Below are 6,000 nucleotides of genomic sequence, written 5' to 3' on the forward strand. Positions count from 1 at the left end.
CACACATTACATTATATAGATATCTAATATCAATCCTGAAATCTCCTTTCCAACAAGAGGTAAAATTGTCATCTACTACCTGTTGATGAGGTATGGCAACTGCTGGTCTCCCAGAATGTAATTCCTTACCATGCAGTTATTTTGGATGAAAAGTTGCTTGACTGAATGACAATATGCAATTGAAATATTTTATCATCTTCTGGATGAATGATAGCAATAAATTTTTTAAAAAATCAGCATGTAAATATGCCATGAGAAGCATCAGAATACGTTGGGTTGTGCATGGATGGGGATGAGTCAACGATGGTGCAAGTGGAGTAAAATGCTCATGGCAGAATCAAAGTCGGGGGCACCTCAGTGTTTAAAATTCTTTCAACTAGGTTTTGCATATTTTAGTCTTCAGAATATGTTGGGGAAAGGAATCAAGAGGAAATAAAACAATTTTATACTTAAAATAATGCACAAGATTTCTTCAAAATTATAGACATTATCTGTTATCAAAAGAATATAAGAAAAAAAAACAAAAGTTTAAAGAGAGCTTTCATAATTCTGAAAATAAATCAGCACAAAAATTTCTATCTTATGAGAAAAATATTCAAGACCTTCAACATATATGCATGTATACATACACACATATATACATATATACATATCCTGAAAATTTCTTTGACATATAAATTAATTTTTTTGAGATTTTATTTAGATACCAAATTATCTTAAAATTTTATACTTATGCATACTTGTATATGTATTAGAAGATACATATACATGTATATGTATTAGAAGATGAAGAGAATGAAGAGAAGTTAGGAAATAAGAGAATGGAACCATAAAGGAGATTGAAAAGTTTTAAACAGATCTGAGACAAGTTTCAGTCATTTTAGGTTAGAAAAGCAACCAAACAAGTTCTGCCTGAAATATGCTGAGGAAAACCCAGGATGGATTGTTTTGTAACTACAACACACGCACGATGAACATCAGAGTGTGTTTTCCATGCTTCTACAGAAGAGGACTACTGGGGTGGGAGGGATTCAATATGCATTTGTCCTCCATAACTAGGAACTACTGCTGAGGCTCTAAACAAAGACAGACTCTGAAGGGTCCACTCTTCAAAGTTTCAGATTTGGATTCAATAGGTCTGGGATGAAATGGGCATCTGTATTGCTTTAATGCCTGGGGAGATCCCCATGCATAGCTGGCTCTGAGTTCTATTTCCTAATCCTGTAAGATGCAGACAGCAAATTCTTAGTCATGAGATAAGCAGACCTATAAATTTCTCTTTAAATTATTAGTCCTTGCTGTGATCTCCTCCCATTTTGTTTAGCTTTGTTCTGTTAGTTGAAAGGATGTTATTTTCCCCAAGATTCCAATAAACCCTCATTCCACTCTTGAAAAAGAAAATGTTTATAAGATCTAATTGTAGTTTTTTTTTTTTTTTTTTTTTTTTAAGAAGGCTTAAGAAAGTAGAGAAGAGGAGATTGTTCTAATAGAGCTTGCAAAGGGGACTGGCAGAAGATATATACAGGTAGGGAGAAGAGAGGAGGAGGATGATACCAACTCACAAATCCTAATGAGATGTTTTATTAGTCAGCTTTTCATCCCTGTGACCAAAATACCTGACAAGAACAATTTAAAGGAGAAAACATTTACTTGGGCTCAAGGTTTCAGTGGTTGAGTCTAGGGTCATTCAGTTCTATTCCTCTGGGCCAAAAGTGAGACAGAACATCATAGCAGAAGGAGTGGCAGAGGAAAGCTCCTCAAATCATGGCAACCCGAAAGAAGGAGGGGGCAAGGGAGGAGTCAGGGAACAAGGTGTAATCCCTGAGAGCATGCCCCCATGACCCCTCCCGCAGCCATACCCTACCTGCCCCTACATAAGCACCTGGTAGTGTGGGCCTTTCAAATTTCTGATTAGGTTGTAGGTCTCACGATCTAATCACTTTCCCTCTGAACTTTCCTGTATTAATACAGGAACTTTGGGGGAACATCTCATATACAAACCATAATAAATATTTATATCTTTTATCCTTTTGAATAACTTTTCAAAGACTTGAAGTAGAATATCTTCAGCTAGTCAGGTTCGTAGGGTAGAGCATGGTCATGAAATTCCAGTGGTTTGTGACCACCATCCCACCATAATTATTAATGTCTCTTTTCACTTTTAAAAGTAACCTGGACTCTAGATAAACTATGTGGTCTCCCTAAGGTTAACGGAGAGTGTTTGGGGGGTCAGATTACAAATATAGACTTGGTAAGTTTCTCACTTCCTTGGTGAATTGAGAATGATCTTGACAGTCATTGGGAGGGTTAAGTTAAACCATTGAGGTGACATGCCTGGTCCTGAGTCTAACGCTGTGTGGAGACTCTGTGAGTGGAAGTGATTAATACTCTGCTTAGCTGTGCAGGCTCAGAAGACAGTCTACCTTAAATTCAAGATGTCACCACTTCTTAGCAGGGTGACCCGGAACAATTTCCTTGTCTTCTCTATTCCTCAGTCTCATCTCTATAAAATGGAAATAAGGACCTCAGTAGAAAGAGCGAAGCAGGGGGTATCGCAATACCAGATATTCAACTCTACTACAAAGCAATAGTAACAAAAATGGCATGGTACTGGTACCAAAATAGACAGGTAGATCAATGGTACAGAGTAGAGGACATGGACACAAACCCAAATAAATACAATTTTCTCATACTAGACAAAGGGGCCAAAAATATGCAATGGAGAAAAGATAGCCTCTTCAACAAATGGTGCTGGGAAAACTGGAGAACCAAATGCAACGAATGAAATTAAACCCCTATCTCTCACCCTGTACAAAACTCAACTCAAAATGGATCAAGGACCTCAGAATCAGACCAGAGACCCTGCATCTTAAAGAAGAAAAAGTAGGTCCAAATCTTCAACTTGTTGGCTTAGGATCAGACTTCCTTAACAGGACTCCCATAGCACGAGAAATAAAAGCAAGAATCAACAACTGGGATAGATTCAAACTACAAAGCTTTCTCTCAGCAAAGGAAACTATCAGCAATGTGAAGAGAGAGCCTACAGAGTGGGAGAATATCTTTGCCACTCATACTTCAGATAGAGCACTAATTTCCAGAATCTATAAAGAACTCAAAAAACTCTACACCAAGAATACAAATAATCCAATCAACAAATGGGCTAAGGAAATGAACAGACACTTCACAGAAGAAGATGTACAAGCAATCAACAGATATATGAAAAAGTGTTCAACATCTTTAGTAATAAGAGAAATGCAAATCAAAACTACCCTAAGATTCCATCTCACCCCAATTAGAATGGCGATTATCAAGAACACAAGCAAAAATAGGTGTTGGAGAAGATGTGGGGAAAAAGGTACACTCATCCATTGCTGGTTGGGTTGCAAATTAGTGCAGCCATTCTGGAAAGCAGTATGGAGATTCCTCTGAAAGCTCGGAATGGAACCACCATTTGACCCAGCTATCCCACTCCTTGGCCTATACCCAAAGGACTTAAAATCAGCATACTACAGAGATACAGCCACATCAATGTTCATAGCTGCTCAATGCACTGTAGCCAGATTGTGGAACCAACCTAGATGCCCTTCAGTTGATGAATGGATAAAGAAACTGTGGCATATATATACAATGGAATATTACTCAGCCATGAAGAATGATAAAATTATGGCATTTGCAGGCAAATGGATGAAGTTGGAGAATATCATGCTAAGTGAGATAAGCCAATCTCACAAAACTAAAGGACAAATGATCTCGCTGATAAGCGGATGAGGACATATAATGGGGGGTGGGAGGGGTTAGCGTTAGGGTTAGGGTTAGTTTTAGGGTTAGGGATAAGGAGGGTGGTAAGAATGGAGGAAGGAAGGACTGTATAGAGGGAAAAGACGGGTGGGAGGGGTGAGGGGGAAGGGAAAAAATTACAGAATGAACCAAACAACATTGCCCTATGTAAATTTATGAGTACACAAATGTCTTGACTCCATGTACAAATAGAGAAACAGCATGTATCCCATTTGTTTACAATAAAAAAAAAAAAGAAAGAAATAAGGAGAGACCCTGACTAGCAGAGCATGTTGTCAGGATAAAGTGAAGTAGACTGTACATCATTCTTTGAATGATACCTGGCACATAGTGAATCCTCAACAAATTAATTATTAATTATTATTAATCATAGAAATTTAAGTATTAAATCTCACCTTGTGGCTAGGTTTTCCCCTTCTACCATGTGAGGACACAAGGAGAAGGTGTTTTTTTTAATCAGAAAACAGGACTTCACCAGAATCTGAATCTTCACTGAATCTGCTGGGGTCTTGTCCTTGGAGGCCCTGACTTTCAGAACTGTGAGAAAGAAGTATTTGTTCCTTAATGCTACCCAAACTATGGTATTTTATTACAGCAGGCTAAACAGACAAAGACAAATGACACTGTTTAATTTGTCTAGCCAAACAGTTTTCAAAATGTTTTGTTATCTCACCGTAAACTGTCAATACAGCTACTTCTGCTGAATCAAGGAAACACATGTAGATAGTTACACGTTTATTGAAATTTAAGTTTTTAAAAACTATTTTCTCACTTGTTCTTCCCAACTCTGGAAGAAATCTTGATCATTCCCATATAATTAAGTCTTAAGTTTCTTTTGCAACACACACACACACACATACACACACACACACACCCCCAGAGAGTGCAATATGAAAATTTCAAACTTAACCAATTTAAACTTTTCCCTTTCCCTCGTTTGCATCTCCTTCATGCTTGGCTACCTGCTGCAGGGGAGGTGAAGCATACATAGCATGCCACTTAAGGTTCTGTAGCAGAAAAATCTTGAAATACAATGGCTCGATGCAGTGGAAATTTAGTTTTTCTCATTACAAAAATGGAACCACTTGTAGTGGGGTAGGGGAAATGTGATGTTGGGGGATGGTAGTATGCTTTATTGGTAGGTAGTATGCTCTTCTCCACCCAGTCATTCAAGGATCCAAAATACCAGAAGGTCAGCTATCTTTAATAACGCAAATGCTCTTTGGCATTGGCTGCATCCAAAGAGCACTAATGAGATTTCAGATCAACCAGTCAAATAAGGAGTTTTTCTCCATATTGCCTCTCCTTTCCCCAATTCTAATTCTGAAGGAACTAAGTTCAGATCAATGCAAGATGAATGAAGAGGAGAAGAGTGAGATGAATAAATGGAGAAGCAGCCAGGTGTGATAGAGACAGCTAGCAGTCCATCATGGATTGCAATGTGGATTGTGTGGTCTTAGTTTGGGATTCCCCAGAAGCAAATCCTAAAATAAGTGTTTGAATAAAAATAGCTTTTGTTTGGGAAGCAATACTAAGCAATCATTATAGAGTAGAAAAATGTAATGGAGAAGGTAAACCAGACAAAAGAGTTTATACAAGTTACTACAAGGATAATTGGAATTTAGTCCTGCTGGGAAACAATATAGAACACATGCTTCAATCTTATCTCATGAAGGATAAAAGAAATCAGAGTATTTATCATCAACTCCATCATTTGTTTATGGTTGTTTCTTAATTTCCAGATTAACTAATCTCCTGGCATTTTTGGCCTGCTATACACATGGGTAAAGAAGATTCCAGTGACTGGAGAAAGACCTCAGATAAAGAAATTCAGGTGCTGGCAGTTGGAATATAGGTTAGTGTACACCTATATAGCAAGGACTGAGAGCACATGAATAGAATATTTGTAGTATCTGATATGCCCTGAATATCAACATCCACATTACGGAACGTGATGGGCTGACAGATTTGCCTCCATGGATGTTACAGGCCAGGCTATATGGGCAGGGACTAAACAGACTCCATTTTGCTCTGAGACTCCATGTTATGTAGGAAATGAGCTTCTCCCATGGGAACACCCTGCCTCTGTACCCATCATCAGTTACTTAACATGACCCGTTTAGCAATACAAAATGACAATTCTTATATGATGAAAAATTGTTCTCTTTTAATTCCTATTTCTCCTAAACAATGCACCATGTA

The sequence above is a fragment of the Sciurus vulgaris genome (assembly GCF_902686455.1).
Source record: "Sciurus vulgaris genome assembly, chromosome: 5".
Classification (NCBI taxonomy): Eukaryota; Metazoa; Chordata; class Mammalia; order Rodentia; family Sciuridae; genus Sciurus; species Sciurus vulgaris.